Genomic DNA, 17,796 nt, shown 5'->3' with positions numbered 1-17,796 from the left:
TTGGATTTAATTTACAACTTTTATTTCAAATTTTATAGCACAAACACCGATAGCCTTTTGCTAAACAAAGTAATAGTCTTACAATGAAAACAGACTTAGCATTAAAGCTTCTCTACCTTTGAAACTCACATTCACTGAAACAGTATTGAAATCCACATTCAAAGGAAATGCATCTGGTCAGTGGCAGGTTAAGTTTACCTTTGGGCTGTTTTCAAACAATAGGCCCCTTCCACACATTTTTAGGGCCATGCAAAAGTTCTTTGATTCACCTTCCTGACTATATTAATTATAATATATTATTGAATTATATCCCTTGTATAATACAGCACCACTTGTTAGAGTGTGTTATAAATTTATAGTTTTGAACATTTTTCCAGTAAGCAATGAAACAAAACGTATGAACCAATAATGACAAACTGCCCAGTTCAGAACTTTTCAACCATAAAAGGCCACTCAAACTTCTGTCATTACAATCCACCAATATCAGTCAATATATATAATTCCACATTAAAGAGCTCTAAAACTAATGAAGAGGTTGTTGCTAAAAAACAACTTTATATTTCAGTGTTTCAACTACAAATTCATTGCCTGCCGCCCTTAAAGAATAAATTGCCTATATTACATTAAACAAATGTTAAGCTGGTATATTGCAATAGGGAATAGGTGGCAAGCTGAAAAACAGGTTCATAGTTACTAGGCATTTCATCCAAAGGAGGACATACTCAGACTGTAGTACCCCACCCCCTTAAAATACAAACCTACATGCTTTTGGAGTAGAGCCCACAGCCCTCTACATCAAGATGCAAGTATGCTACCAGCTTTGCTACTAACACTGCTTTAAAGTTCTATAACACAATAATGATACTATTTGCTAAACAAAACATTTGCACATTTTAAGCAGACTTAGTATGAGCAGCAGTACATGTATCTTCTCTCAAAGCTCACAATTCCTCAAAAATACACTTGAAAATAAATTCCACCTGCTAACTCTAACTAGGGCATTTCACTCTCTCACACACAACACACCTAAACCTCTTAGTGCAAGAAATCTGGACAAAACCTAAAATAAATAGGAACAGATGATAAATATTACTGTTATGAATTTAGAAAATTGCTAGAATAACAGGATTTGTGTTACTATGCATTTTTCTAAAGGATATGATGTCTAAAACTCAAATGTCTGCTATTATTTAGCAACTTCAATCCCTTTTAGGAGAACTATGGGGCAAGAATCTGGACACTCTGCAAAAACCTGGACAGCTGAGGGGTATGCTACCTCCCTCTTATACACACACACACACACACACACACACACACACACACCTTCCTTTACCTACCTATTTCTTACATACACACACACACACACACACACACACACACACACACACACACACACACACACACACACACACACACACACCTTTACCTACTTACTTCTTACATACAAGCATACACTCCCCTACCTAGCTACTTCTTACATCCACACACCCCTACCTATTTCTCACACACACATACCTCTTAAACAGTTAAACACACACACGTACACACCTACTTCTCACTTGTACCTTCGTCCGCAGTCCAAACGTTTTATGAAATTCAAATTCCGCATAGGCACAGAAGATGAAGACGTAAACCATCTGCATCTCTGCAAATGGACACAAAGGATGTTCTTAAAGAAGAATGCCCTTAAAAAAACAATGATCTTTTTTTTAATTAAAAGGAAATGAATCTCCTAGCCAGCCCCATTCCGGGGGGTGCAAGTGCACCCCTGTGCACTTGCCTGCATGCGTCCTTGTCCTAAACCCTGTCTCTGCTTCATTTCTAACATACTCTAGATTCTTCTAGTCAACTTCTGTGCTTTTCCTCCTCTCTCAAGCATTTTCCATTGAAAGAGTGGAAATAGCTTCACTGGCAAAGTCTCTCTGTAGTCTTTATTGCCAGAACAAGAAGAACTCGACATTCCCTGAATAATGGGGATACATTTATTCCTCTTCTGCCTGGTGTACCATGAGTAGTCATTCTCCACAAACACTCTGCTGTCTCCCACTTTTAGTATTTTATCCTTTTGCCATAGTTTTCTCAGAATCAACTCTTTCTCCTGGTAAGCTTGTATCTTTACTATTAAAGGTCTAAGTTGTTTTCTCATAGCCAGGTTTGGAGCATACACACAATGTGCCCTTTCAATTAACAAATCTTGTTGTGGAATACAGGTCCAGTTGCTCATTTGTGCTTTCATAAAATGAATACAGTCTGTTCCTTCCAGCATCTCAGTTACAGTAGAAAATCTCAGGTTTTCCCTACATGCTCTGTCCTCTAATTCTATTATTTTCTGATACATCTCTTCTTGTGCAGTCTCATATTCATCCAGCCTTTTCTTCATTTCAACCTCTGAGTTTTGCAGTTTTATCACCTTATCTGAATATCTGTTTAAAGCTTCTTCCATTTTTTCCAGTCTTTTATTGTTTGAGTTGATATACTGCATCAGTGTTTTATTTATTTTAGTCAGATATGTGTGCAGCTGCCTTATACTTTCCTCTAGGTTACTGGAAGTCATGTCTGGAGCTTGCACTGCTTTTTGTTGAACAGCTATAGTACTTTTCGTTTTCTTTCATAGCTGATTTTCCTTCAGGCACTAATTACGCTGTTAATCCAGATTAGAGCCACGGGATAGTCAGAGCCCATCCCAGCACTCATTGCTACAGGACTGAAAAAGTAATCCTGGATAGGGTGCCAGTCCATCACAGGAAACACATATTCACTCACACACGCACAAGCAGTTTGCAGGACTGCTGGTTCACCTACTATATATCTTTGGGACATTAGATTAAACTGGAGTACTTGCTGGAAACCCATGCAGACACAGGAAGGACATGCAGACTCCAATAGAAGTCACCACAGCTGAAAACCAAATTGGAGAACTAAGCCCTGTTAGAAAGCAATGCTAATTGCTGCACCACTGTGTTGTCGATCTGTTTAACAAGCAAATAAAATAAAACATGAATACCTCCTGTCTGCCACTGTTAACTTCCATTACTTTCACTGGTCAGTGGGAACATGTACCCACCACTGTCTCTATTTATCTGTGTAAATACTTCTTAATTTAAGAAAATGCTAATTCTATATTTTTGGTACAGCTACCATAAGATGTTATCACTTCTCTAGCAAGTAACTTATGTTTGATGAAAGCCTTTCCTTATTTTCAGTTGTCCCCACCCCAGATAACTTTGACCTTCCCTGAAGTTCATTTTATAGCTGTAATATCTAGAGACAGACAGCCTAACCAAATTCCAGGCAGGGTGTTACCAATGGCTGATAAAGTACAGGTGCTGTCTGTTTGCTTGTATTGGTAAATCCCTTCCTTATGTGTCACAGAATCTCACAGATTCTTTCTTCTGCCATTTCCTAGTACCACTCTAGGCTGGGGCTGTCAGATATGACACCTACAGACCCAACCTTTTAGCAGAGCGAGTGGAGTTCTTGTTATATTGTTCTTGGGTTACGAACTGACTGAGGCTGATTTATAAAAAAGTAAGCGGAGCTGAATGCTTAGTTAACTACTGTTATGGTATTCAATGGTTCATTTTGTTCAAATAATTTAACAAAACTACGGATTTCTGAGGGATTTCCCCTTTCTCATAATTGCATTGATTTAAACAGAGTTATGCCTACTGATAGTTCAATGTGAAGGGTACCAGTCTTTGCCTTCCCAACATTTTTTTTTTTAGTTTTCACATTCCAAATGTAAATGCATTTTTTCATCAACATTTCTGTTTTTCCAAACTGAAAACACATTTGATTAAGATGAGTCTGATGACACAACCCACACCCATGAGCAAGCATCACACAGGCTGCCATCCTGCCCTGAGGTTGGGCATAACAACCCACATCCAAGAGCAAGGATCACATAGGTTGCCTTCGTTCCTTAAAGCAGCAAGCATAAACACAGACTGCTTTCCTTTGCAGGGGGTGGGCAGAACAGCCCACACCAAAAAGCAAACATAACACAGGCTGCCTTCCTTCCTTTTCTGGGGTCAGGCAGAAAAACCCACACCCAAGAGCAAGCGTAACACAGTCTGCCTTCCTTCCTGAGGGTGGGCAGAACAACCCACAACGAGGTGCAAGCATAACACAAGCTGCCCTTCCTTCCTTCCTAGATGGTGAGCAGAACAACCAATAGTGAGAGGCAAGCATAACATAGACTGCCTTCCTTCCCTGAGGGAAGGTAGAACAACCCACACCAAATAGCAAGAATAACACAGGCTGCCTTCTTTCCTTCTTGGAGAGTGGGAAGAACAACCCACACTGAAGTGCAAGCATAACACAGGCTCCTTTCCTTCCCTGAAGGCACGTAGTGGTAAATCACAAGTGTGAGGCTTGACCTGAAGTAAATCAAGAGGCTTAGAAATGCATAACATCAAAGATCTGCTGACTGCTTGACTGATGATTATAAATATGACATTTGGCCCCCTTCAGAGCCTTAGAACTATCAAGTGAGCCATGTTTACACCATTTATTCTACTAATTTCTCTAAATTACCTTAGAATATTAACTGCTTTAAATCTATATCTTTCCCATCAGCCTAATTTCTAGTATACGAATTGGTCTATTTCATGCTATCTTTGGTTCTTTCTCAAGGGCTGTTTCCCTCCTCAGCACATGTTGGTAGCCTGCTGCATGGAGTTACCATGCTTTATGTGAAAAATCAATTCTTCACATTACTCTAGTCTTCCATTTTCTAATTTTAAGTAATTTCTGTTGCTTATGGCCTCATATTTTTCTTCAAGCACCTCTGCATTTCAAATCAACCAGTAAGATAGAAAAATACTACTACAATTGAATGATAATATTATAAAATATGTTTACATTTATAGCATAAGGCTCTCAGGTGTTGCTCTGTTATTTCTGCTCTAGAACTGTAAGGTGCTATGGCTCTACAGTGGTGACACATGCAAGAACTCAGCATCTTTGTATTTCCATGCAATCCGAAAAGTAGCCACAACTCTTGGAAGAGGTTAGGTGACATAAGTGACAGAAAAATGCAGAGGGGAAATGGCATTGTCCTGCAACTCTATGCGCAATGTATTCATTTAGTTTCATTTATGTAGATGAGAAATGTATTTTGAGTTTGGAAGTCATCAAATGTTGCATGGCAGACTTGTTTCCCTTACACTGTATCCTATTTGCAGAACCAAAAAAGTTGGTAACTTCTTTGAGCTATAGAAACATAGGCAATTTATTTATCATTTGCTGACCAGGTTAGTCTCACTAGATTAGCTGTGTCTTCTCAGGGGAGACCAGCGGTGGTATTTATACTTCTGGGGAAATTTGGCCAGGGCATCATGGAACTTCACTTCTTTTTGATAGATGCCATGGAATCTTTTATAGCCACCTAAGCTACAACCAACCCAAGCAGATGGGACCTCAGTTAAACATCTCATCCAAAGGACACACATTCAGGAGTCCAGCAACCCCTTTATGCAGTGTCGGCAAACAATACACTTGGTGTAGGAATAGAACCCACAGCATTCTGCACCAAAGGTGTGTGTGCTACCTGTTGCATGACTGAGACTGCAAGCAGTAATCCTATCAAATTATACAGCACTTCTGCTTTAAATTTAAAGGTAGGATCCCATAAAATGCAGTTGGTCTCCTTCATCACAGTCTAGAAGTAACGGCAACATGACATATGTGTTCAGTAGGAAGATACAGTGGCTAATTCTAAAGTGAGAGTGCCATTTGAAAAGTGACAGCTAACAATGTTTGGCAGGTAAGATACGACATGCATATGTGCTGGGGGAATGAGATAATTAGCCAATGTAGGCATTCTAATTACTTTAGTTAGCCAAATCACCCACCACATTTCTATAGTCTGTCTTGTGTCTGCTTAAAGATCTCCATAGTGTTAGGTCCTATCACCCTGTCAGGAAGTTCATTCATTTGTCTACCACCCCTTCTGTAAAGAAATACCTCACAAGTCTGGAATTAACTGAACACCTCTAAGCAGCATGCCATACTCCTTTGCCTGTCCAGTCCTTCCAACCTAACACCAACCACCCCTTCCACATTTCTCAGTGACTGCTGTATACCCGCATCATTATCCCCCCTAAATTCAAGTAAGTCCCCTTACAATCTTGTTGCTTTTCAATGAATTGCTTCAACCATGTTAATGTCTCACTTCATGAAGAGTCTCTAGTCTGGCTAAGTAATCCAGCTGGGTGGCGGAAGCATTTATTTCTAGTTCTTTGTTTTGTTCCTCATGGTCTGCATTGGTTCCTCATGGTCTGCATTGCAGTTTCCTGCTTGCACACCCAAGTCCTTTTCCTGCTCTGTCTGTTGAGACATGACCCTCACACCGACAGCTTATATTCGATTCTGGGATTGTCTTTTTCCATTTTTAGTATTTTGCTTTTATCTGGATTGAATCAAAGTTGCCAAGTAAGTTTCTAACCTGCCCAGGTCACAGTTAATACTCCTGTCCAGCTCCTCAGATGTCCCAACCATTGTGGTATTATCTGCAAGGTGTTTCATCCTATTTTGCATGCACAGTTGTACATCTCATATGCATACACTAAATTGAGATGAACCCAGACCCATGGAGGGTGCCACTAAATACATCTATCTGTCTGTTTGTCTCTCTTCTCTAGTACTTCTTCCATCACCATTACCCACTGTCCTCTGTGTGAAGCCTCTCAGCCAGCTCCCCATCCATTTGAATAGCGCCAACCCCCCATACCCCTTACATTCCTAATCAGTCCCCATGTTGTACTGAGTCAGAGGCATACTGAAGTCGAAGTATTTCATGCGGTTTGGCTCTGTCCATCTCTCTTGAAAGCTAGTCAGAGAATTGCATTAGGATGACCTGGGCTGCCAAATGTCTATGAATCACTGTTCGCTGTTATCCTGAGGTTATACTACTCCAGAAAACATTTCAGTATTGTCTCCATCCTATCAGTAGTTGTTAACAATGACTGATGTTAAGCTAGCTGTTTCATAATTCAGTGGTGCACTCCTGAGCTAACTTTGTGGCCCTTCACCATCACAGATCTCTGAAACAACTCCATAAGAGGACTGACCAGGGCTCTGCCTACTCTCTTAAGACTCATATATGGTGCCCATCCATTCCTTCTGTCTCATTGGTTCATAGGTGAGTACTAGGGCCTTCTGCATGCCTACCCATATTAATTTTCTGATTAATCAGTCTGTTCCCATCTCTACAACTCTTTACCTCCTACCTAATCTGAGATTGTATTTGACCTTTCTTTTTTGAATGCTAAGGAACAGTTACTAAATATTTCTTCCTATTTCACTGCACTCTTATGCTGTTTGTCTTCCTTTATTAATGTCTTATTAATATCTTAAATTGCCTTATTTCCCTTTTGGTTTCTTCTACATTTTTAAAAGGCCTTATATTTCCATTTTTGATTAGTTTTAGTAGCCCTTTTCTTACTACTTTGGCTAACCTTTGTCTTGTTGCATTGTAGGCCTCCATAAGAGTAACCTGTCTCTTATTCAGCTCTTACATGACACCTTTTTGTCATCAAGCACTGTTTTATTTCATTAAAAAAAAGCGCCATGGGTTCATCTTATATTTCCTTGTCATCAAGCACTGTTTTTTTACCTTCCTATTAAACCCCATCTGGTTTCATCTTTCTTTTGGCCTGTACTGACTAGCTTATCCCTTCTGCAACTCCTTTTAAAACTGACCATTAACTGTTCATTATAATTTATTCATCTTTTTATCCTCTTCCAGTCCCTCACATTTACTGGTATTATCTCCCTAACTTTTTATATTTCACCATTTTTAGCACCATAGCCTTGTATTTGTTTTTATTTTCTGCATAATTGTGGTCCTAGTCTTTAACTCTACTGTTTTCTGGATGCTGTTTGAGATTCACACTCAAGTCTTCGAACTCCATGTCCTTAAATAGCACTACATGCAATATTCTCTCTTTTCTCATCCTTTCCTTCACCCTTAATTGGAATCCTTCCTGGAAGAATGTCTGTGTGATTTTATTCTCTCTCTTGGTACTTTTAATGCCAGCATTCAGAGATGTATCCTCATAGAATGAGGACCCCTATCATCCCTGCTTTTATCTTGTCCTTTTATTTCCCTACTTTCTCATTGATATCTCACTGATTCATCTAGAACCATTAGTGGGGGGTTACAGCCAGACAGCCAATGTTAATTTATTCTTCCTTCCTTCCTGCGTCTCTAGTTCCCTCCTCTTCTTATTTACTAGGTCTACTACCTTCATTTCCTCATTTTACATAAACTGCAAGTCTCTTTCCCTCGTTCCATTCCTCTATCCTTCCTGAAGATCTTAAAACCTGGAAGCACCTCATCACAATTTTTCCTATCATCCACTATAGCTTTCCAAACTGGCATTTTCAGGTGTCAACTTCTTGTAAAGGAATGTGCTTCTTTGACATTTGATGGCAGCATCCTTAAAATTTCTTAAACAAATGCAAAAACTTTGCATGTTACAGAAAGGAGTGAAGCATCCCTGTGACTGCATTCCTTACCATCAATTTAGATTATTGAACTGAGTTTTTATGCATTTTCACCAACACATACAGCCACATCTCATGGAGCCTATAATTCTAAGCCCACAAGGTAAGCAACCACACAATCCAACATTCTGGTCATTGGAGATCCCATTGTGAGACACACTAATGTCTCTCTCACCAGTCTGAGTAAGGAGAAAGTCACGGTCAGTTGCTTGTCAGGGACCAGGATCTGACACATTACACATCCACTCAGGTCACTGGACCACAGATACCAATATGACACAGTCATAGTCTATGTGGATATAAATCAACTGAGACATACCTCCCTAGACTAAATGAAGACAGACACCATGCAGCTCTAGGAATGTGTGACCCAGGCTGCTATAAGCATAGCATTGAGCAGTATTTTACCTTCTCCGAGGATGATGCCACAATACCGACAGAAGATGACTGACTTTAATAATTGGCTTAGTTTCTGGGTCATTCTAAGGGGGTGAAATATATGTCAGCTTTAAAGGAAATGGTCAACAGACCTAGCTGCTTTGTTAGGGATGGTCTGCACCTCTTCCCTCCAGGCTTTCAAATATTACCTAAAACATTGTCGTCCTACATAGTGCCTTTTTTAGGCAATGCCAAACTGAAAGTACTTCTGACATAGCAAATCAAAACCAAGAAAATTGAATGGTGTTACTGCTCAATGTTAGGAGTCTAAACAAAAAAACTCCACTCCCTATAAGCTCTCCTCACCCTAGAAAATGCTAATGTCTGTGTAGTCACTCAGACATGGATTAGAGATGCAGAGAGCACACTGGCAGTGCAAGGTTATAATGCCTTCCAGGCATTTAGACCAGCTACTACACAGACGGGGACTAAAGGTAGAGGTGTCTCGATTTACATAAAAAATAAATATACCTCAAGGCTGGTCAAACAGGATGCTGCACTTAAGCTTCTCCAAGTTCAGATCACCATAGGCAAAATCCAAAACAACTTCCCTGCAAGCTATAGGTTCCCCACTATGAGCCAGGAAACCCATACCATGTTTTTAAATTTATTGGAAACACTCACCATTCAACCCAATACCATATGCATGAGTGACTTTAATTACCCCACTATTAAATGGGAATTATATATGACACCAAATGAACAGGCATAGAAATTTCTGGATTTTGTAAACACAAACTCCCGGGACAAGACTGTCAATCAACTAATCAGGGGTGCAAACATACTGGACCTGGTCCTCACAAATATGGGAGAGTACTGCACACCCCCTAATGTAATGTCCTCTCTGGTAAGGTCAGACTGAAAAATGGTCTCCTTTGAAGTAAAATTAAAACCTGGAACCCAAGCTAACCCTGGAATATTCAGGAACTACTCTAAGGCTAACTTCCTATTAACGGATAATCTGGCAAAATGTCAAGCCCCCATAAACTGTGAAAACACTGCTGTCTATGCAGAACTGTTCACAAGAAACATACAGAAGCATGTTAATAGTTGCATAGAGGCAGTTGTACCCACCAGGAAGTATAGAACTACCTCAAAAAACAAGCCACCCTAGTAGAATCACAACATCAGTAGGCGGCATCTTCGTGTTCAGAGTCAGAATCTTGAATCTCTCCAGGAAAAGAGGAATCCCTCTTTATGTTACCAGAAACTACTTTTCAAGAAAGATCAATACCCTGAATTAAACCCTGAGCCAGAACCAGTAAATTACTTCTATGCAAAACAATTGAGGAGGAGTAGATACATGCTTACTTTTCTTTTCTTTTGGAAGGAAAAATGAGGCCAGCTGTGTTACTAATGACAGCAACAGCTTCCCCAGAGATGGGGTCAGCATTCTGACACAACAGGGAAGTCTGTGGCTCTCCCTTGGTCCCTGATGGGACCTCAGCAACCACAGAGGATGTGGCAAACCCACAGTCCATAGTGGCTGTTGGTGTTACATCAGAGGGATCCAGAATAAAAGATGAGTGGTCCGAGGTACAACAAATGGTCACAGCAGAGTCACCCACCTGCTGAGGCAAACTGCTAGCTTGCTGTGGTGGTAAATGGTGGTTGAATAACGGAAGGTTTTTTTTTTTCCCAAAGAAATCTCATCTGCACAGCAAAGGAACAGCACAATCCAACCATCGATCCTCAAAATCCTCAGAGGAGCATACTTTTTGGCAGCAGTAAAACTCTGAAAGGCTATGCACCAAAACTTGTCTTTTAGTCAGCTCAGCTCAAGCTGCCTCACAGTTTGGGGCATGGAAGGTGCCTTAAAGCTTTGTAAGCTGGCCTGCTGTTATATCCTTGGCAGGATATAACCCATATAACTAAGGCTACTGCAGCAGTGAGCAATATAATAAACCTCTTAGGATTAGAACAGTTTTGGGGAGAACTTGGATAGGTGCCAATAGGTTCTGCAGAGCAATAAAAATGATGACAGAGGCTGGACAAATGAGGGTGATTCGAAAATACGGACAGGAATGTATAAATGGGAACAAAATAAGCTGGAAAACACATTTACTTTGAAAAATAAGATACATCTAATACTAGAAAAACAGGAACGAGGCCTGTCTGGACTTGTAAATCATTGATGCTGAGCAGCCTTGGAAGTAGGACTGTCTGAGTTTATAAATCATCTGTGCAGAGCACCCTTGTTTGCCTTGTAAACAGCCGCTTGAGCACCATTAAGTTTGTCATCTTTACTTTGAGAACTCTCAGATTCTTTACAGACTTCATTGTCTGGAATATATATCCCGTACTAAAGCAAAATAATTATGCCCATGAGAATTACTTTAGAGTAGTACTGTTGTAACAGTCAGCAGTGTTAGGATCTGGGGGTTTCAGTTATGAATGACTGATTTTAAAGGCAGATCATGCATTGCAAACATTCCTCTCAACTGTCCCTTGTTTTGCAGAATGTCCCTGATTTTGCCTCATGTTTTTACCCTAGCCTGCGTAACATGTTTGATTTTCTGGTAGAACACTTAGGATTACAGTTGGTTAATAATGCAAGTCATTACATTTTCATACTTGTTATGGTTTTGAAAAATGCACTTTGATGCAAAATCTGTTTTTCTATTAACTTTTTAAATGAGTTAAAATAACATTTAAAATTTGTCCCAGATTTTGGGCCTTTGTGTCCCCATTATTTTTAGCTTTGTCCACAATTCTTGAGCTAATGGCATTGAGAGATATGATTGCAATGATTATGTTAGATGTGAAATAGAAGTATTTGATGGAGAGCTACTACCAGAACCCCATTTTAAATATGCAGCAATTTTATATTTGTACAATTTATTTTCACTGTTATGTGTACAAACAAAAATAGGGATGTGTGTTTCACGATTGTAATGTATGAGTCTGATAAAAGATGCATACAGAATATGGGCCTGTCTGATGCCACTTCCCTGTAGAGAGATCACACAGCTGTCTAGTGCATTTCACATACTGAGTGCCTGCACTGCAACACTAGGTAGTAGAGCATTTCCTTCAGCACTGTACCTTCATTATTATGACCATCACTTAACCTGCACAAAACATTGCTCAAGGCATATCAGCATTAACACCGTGATCATACAGCAGCAGCAGCATCTATTTGTCCAGCACAGACTGCAACAATATGCTCCATGTGTAAGGATAAACAGCACTTGGCACAATGTTAACCTTTCACTGCTGTAGATGAGCTAAATCATTAACAAATGGCTACTTTACAAAGCACCAGCTATGTAGCCTGAAGAGATAAAGCCCCGATTGTGACATAGACAACCCACATTCAAACAGCTGTTCATGGCCTAGAGGAGCCAGGTGGGAGGAAAAGAAATGAGTGACTTATGGCTGGCCCATCCTGCCCAAAGGAGTGGTGGTTTATGGTGGCCAAACTGCTCCAATGCAAACACAAGATTTTGCACAACAACAAGTGCTGTTACCAGGATGATGTGGGCTTGGCACACCCAAGCTAGTGATGGCAGCATTTGGGACATACATGGAAATGTACTTCTGTGAGGACTTAGGGCCATAGCAGAAATGTCCTCATAGTGATGTTCCCAGTGATGGACCACACAAAAAGGGGAATGGTGCCACGTAGTTTCATGATGTAGGGACAATTACAGTTCATCTTAAAATATGAATGGCTGTGGTCTGAGGAGGGTGAAGCCAGACTCCCAGGCCACAGGGGAGAAGATGCCCTCCCATGGCAGCTAAACAGTGCATTGGCAGGACACAAACTCGTTCACTGCTGTCTGGATGACAACCCCTATGGTCAGCTTTTGCTTCTAAGAACAAATAGGCTTGAGACCATGGAAGAGTGTTGAAGGTTAAGAAACACAAAGAACAATGTCTGCATTACAATCTCTTAGCAAGACCCTCTTTCATTTTTGCTACTTTATTTGGTGTTAGCTCTGTGGCACTCTAATGATAGTATGGTTTCTTTGGGCCATGTCATTACACTCTCCCCATTCAGATTTGTTGTTATTTTACTTAAAGATGAGACTGCAACACCATACTGATCATAAACTGTGATGACTGTTTCCTCCAGTCAGCTTCTTATACATTGCAAAACCTTTTATCACAAGTCATTGTATTTTAAGGTGAGTTATTCAGAACTAACTGTATCCTCATGTGTCCACCACCACCGTTAAGGTTATTGGGGCCTGAGGTGTTATGCTATTAATGACTGTTATCAAAGACTGCAGAATTACACCACCACTAACCAAGTCCCAGCTTTGACTGTGTTCTAACTGTAAACATTGGCACTAAAACAGCACAATATATGAGTGTAATCCCAAACTACAGAACTAGCCACCCTCTTACTGTGATACATTTCTGAAAATTATTCTCAGTATACTATTAAATGATGAGTTATACCATAACCAGAATATGCCTGACACTGTACTGTATAATCCTTATTAAAATTCTGATGAGCTATATACCATTGTGTGAATTTTAGTGTCTTATTGTCATCTATCATTATTTAACACAGTAAGAGTCTCAAGCAAGCACTAAATATTTAAGACAGTATCCTAGGAATGTGATACTATTAACTCTATCATGCCTGCTGTAGCTTTCAAGATATTAACCTGGGGGATATAATAGCTACCCATTTAACATTGCCCATGCAGCTTTATAAATACCCATGGCAGAGTATTCATGTGAATACCAAAAACTACAGCATGAATTCCCACAAAAGTTTGCTTAAATAAAACTCAGCATCTAATTATATCAAATAATCTAATAATTAGCTTATTGTCTTGATGGGTCACTAGGTAAACATAGAAAAATTTAGCCAGGGTAGTGACCATGTTCCCCTTTCTCTCAAGTGCCTTAAATCTGTAAGGTTAAGACCTTAGCCATTATGACATCCCTACCCCCCAAATGCCAATTAACAATCAGAAGTCACTGGACAAGATTTTTATCCAACAATTCATGCATGAGATAAAATACAGAACAGTACAACAAAAATTAAACATCAGTGAGAATGGGGCAACTGTAACAAAATATTAGCATTCAGTGTACATTTGTTATGAGAAAAAAGGTTACGGCAGAAGAAAATTAAAAGCTCACTCACCCGTGTTCCCTTGCTTTATTTGTAGAAGGCTGGCAACATGGAAAGTATTTCTCCTCAGAGTGCAGCTGTGGCCTTGGCTTTCATAAGCAGCTGACAGAAGAAAACTTTGAAAAAGACTGTGTGCATTCACTGGTTGGATAGCTACTGATATACATAAAATACTTTTTTATTAAACACTGGATGTGGTATTCGACACTGCAGTGTGGGAGGAGGATGAAGGGATTACTAAGTAGGCTAGGATCAGCATTTGCTACTTCTCCAGTAGTGCACACACATTTAAAATTAGCTACAGAGGTCAGACATATGAATGCAAGGTTTTCCCCTGGGGGAGGGGTTCCCCAGTTTAGAACACATTTTTAGGGGGAGAATTATGTGTGCAGAATGCCAAATTATTTAGGGGATCTGGCAAGTAATTAAAGATTAAGAAAACTATTATTGCTATTATTTGACTGTTATTATGTTTACTTTGGATTAGTTCAAACTGTCATTTAACTATTTCTTTATTTTTATTTATTTAACAGGCAAATGACTTGGACCACTGAAGTATCTTCTCAGTAACAACATAGTTTCACAAAAGGAAAAGTTACAATAACGCACAAAAGTGATATAGTGTGATACTGTAGTTGTATACATGATAATACTTAGTTCTTTGTTTACTTATGTATGTATGTATGCATGTATTTATGTATATAGCTCTGTATGTGTTAAAAGCAGTTTTATAGATTGTATCAGTAAGTTTATCTGAAGCATTTCCTTCTTTTTTGTTTAATATCTTTTTAAAAGCACAGCAGTGCCTGGGGTGATGTACAGGACAGCACTGTATTTGGGGATTTTTCTGTTTTGTTAACTTCAGAATATACCTCGCACAGTTCCCCTATTACAACATCACCATTAATCTGAATATGCCAAACTGCTGCCACTAAAATGGTAACAAGAGTTGTCAGTGTCAGCAACAAAATCTATGATGTGATGGTAGCTGAGGTCACATTTCTTTATTTCTCTGGTTCGACCTCTTAACATCCTTTAAATGAGGTTCTGCGTGAAGGGAAAACAAATGCAAACAAAATAACACATGTTCAACATGACTGAATCATGTACAATGGCCAAAAAACTATGCAGTCACCAGCATAAGCTATAAACTATGTGGGTTACTTCCAATTCATCTAAAACTCACTTCATCTGCTTAAAAAAAGATCTAATACACACCTCATCTAGTTCTGCCTACACACAACCACCTACAACATTGATAATAAGGAAAGCTTGTCATCTATAGATTTGCAAGTAACTGACTCAGGCAGGTATGGCAGTGGTTTGAACATTGCAGTCTGCTTCATTGCAGTTTTTAGACTGTAAAAGCCAGTGGTGTACTTTCACTATTTCTTGCATTCTTTCCACTGTACTGTGACCCTAGATGCCATACACATATGCACACACACACACACACACACACACACACACACACACACACACACACACACACACACACACACACACACACACACACACACACACATATATATCTATATCTATCTATATATGCATGTGTGTGTGTGTGTGTGTGTGTGTGTGTGTGTGTATATATATATATATATATATATATATATATATGTATGATTTATTATCATAATCTTGAAGCCTACAGTCTTGAAAATCATAATCCCAAGACCGTAATACAGAAAGACCAAAACGCTGAAGACCACAGTGTCTATAAATTTCAAATACTGAATCCCCCTACCAATGTGAACACAGGATTGAGTGCTAACATGGGCCCTGCAGGCCTGTGGACCCAGGAATGAATACTAACATGGATCCTGCAGGGGAGCAGAGGCAAATGTAAGAATTCAATACAGTGGTCTTCAATATTTTGATCTTTTGATTATGTTCTTGGGATTATGATTTTCAAGATTGTGGGCTTCAAGATTGCAACAGTAAACCTTTGTACACACACACACACACACACACACATATATATATATATATATATATATATATATATATATATATATATATATATATATATATATATATATATATATATATATATATATGCATTTTATATCAGTACACACACACATACATACATATATATGGACCAAGAACTCCACATGGAGCAGCAGGAAAACTTGACCCACAGCAAAAAAAAAAGTTGTTATTTTTTTGAGTTACGCTTCTTGACACTGAATATTTAAAAACAGTAATTTGTATTCTTGTGACTTGACCAGGTGAGTTATGTTATATAACTATACATACACACACACACACACACACACACACACACACACACACACACACACACACACACACACACACACACCAACTCCATGGCTGAATGGAAAAACAGGAAAAAAAATACACTTAAAGTGCACTGATGGCCTGCTCAGTCAAACACATCAAGGTAAAGCAAGCAAAACCTATGATGTGACAATAACCAAGGTCACATTTCTTTATTTTTACTGGTTTGATCACTTAGCAACCTTTAAGTAAGGTTCCTCATCAAGGGAAAACAAATGCAAACAAAATAACACATATTCAACATGAATGAATAATGTACAGTGGCATCAATATTCAAAATTCAATCTACAGACCACTATCATAGTTGTCTCAATAAATTACTTATAATTCTATAAGAAAACTAATAGTACAGATCACAAAATGACAAGCTTTCTTTGTTATCGGTGTAGAAGGTGGTTGTATGTAATGTAGGCAGGATTAGATTAAGTTCACCTCAGTTTTTTTACTGGTTTACATATACTATATAGTAAACACACACACCCACACACACACACATTATAATGGAAGTTGAATCCTAGACAAAGCATGTAGAATATAAATAACACTGTAGGAAAGGACAGCCAGCTGTAGACATTGAGCATTGCATGATATTGTGTTGGAAAGGGACCTTAGACATGAGCATTACTGTACTTTACATGGGGGGGAACTATAATGTACTGGTCATGCACACTACTCCAGTACAGCTTCATGATGTTTCCTGATCATGTGACCCTGTCAGAATACTGGCACCATGGAAAACAGTAATGCATGCATGGTACAGGCAACCAGCATGATGCAATGAAATATGTAGAATTTTTTTTTATCATGTAGTGCAAGTTATACTATGAAATTACTTTAATCATCTTAATTCCCATGTTTTGCTTTGCATTTAGGAGTCATTTAGCAGATTCAGATGGGGAATCTGGTGTGGTAAATACAAACATAATGAAATGGTAAGGAGGTGGTCCAAACAGGAAGAAGTAGGGAAAAGTAAAACCTAGGGTTACTTCCTAAGTCAGAGAGAGAGAAAATTGACAACAGAGCAAGGAGCAGCTGCACTACAAATTTGAAGGCCGTAGTCTGTGATGAAGTTAGAAAAAAATCTAGGCTGGATTCATAAATGTGTACACTTAGTGTAATCTTTCTAAGTGAATAGGCAGCACAAGCATTGTAATAGGGCTGTTCTTGAATTCAGAATGTGTACACAAAGTGCATACATAGTCTGCACGTTGTAGTAGTCTTTATGAATCCAGCCTTTTATTTCTGAACTAACTGACAAGCATGGCCTAATGTACTACATAGCATAACACAGTACAAATTTACTATAGTTGCCCTTGGGTAGGATAGAACCTAATGATATTAAATGGCATGCTAGGTACTATATTTACATTACACAGCCATTAGCTGAATACTATGTACAACATAGTATACATACCAAGTAATATACTAAACAAATCAAACGTATATCA

General features: G+C 39.0%; 1 protein-coding gene across 1 annotated transcript in view; it reads right to left on the bottom strand.

The window, feature by feature from the left end:
- Positions 1-14,315, bottom strand: part of LOC122811955 (dual specificity protein phosphatase 14-like) — a 33,914-nt gene extending 19,599 nt beyond the window's left edge. The window contains exon 1 of the mRNA XM_044084151.1: positions 14,057-14,315. The gene's annotated coding sequence lies outside the window, so the exon portion shown is untranslated. The remainder of the gene's footprint in view (positions 1-14,056) is intronic.
- Between the last annotated feature and the right edge of the window lie 3,481 nt (positions 14,316-17,796).

Source organism: Protopterus annectens, chromosome 9.part0, assembly GCF_019279795.1.
Source record: "Protopterus annectens isolate FY-2018-M chromosome 9.part0, PAN1.0, whole genome shotgun sequence".
Classification (NCBI taxonomy): Eukaryota; Metazoa; Chordata; order Ceratodontiformes; family Protopteridae; genus Protopterus; species Protopterus annectens.
The sequence above is the reverse complement of the archived record's forward strand: the minus strand, read 5'-3'. Positions and strand labels throughout refer to the sequence as shown.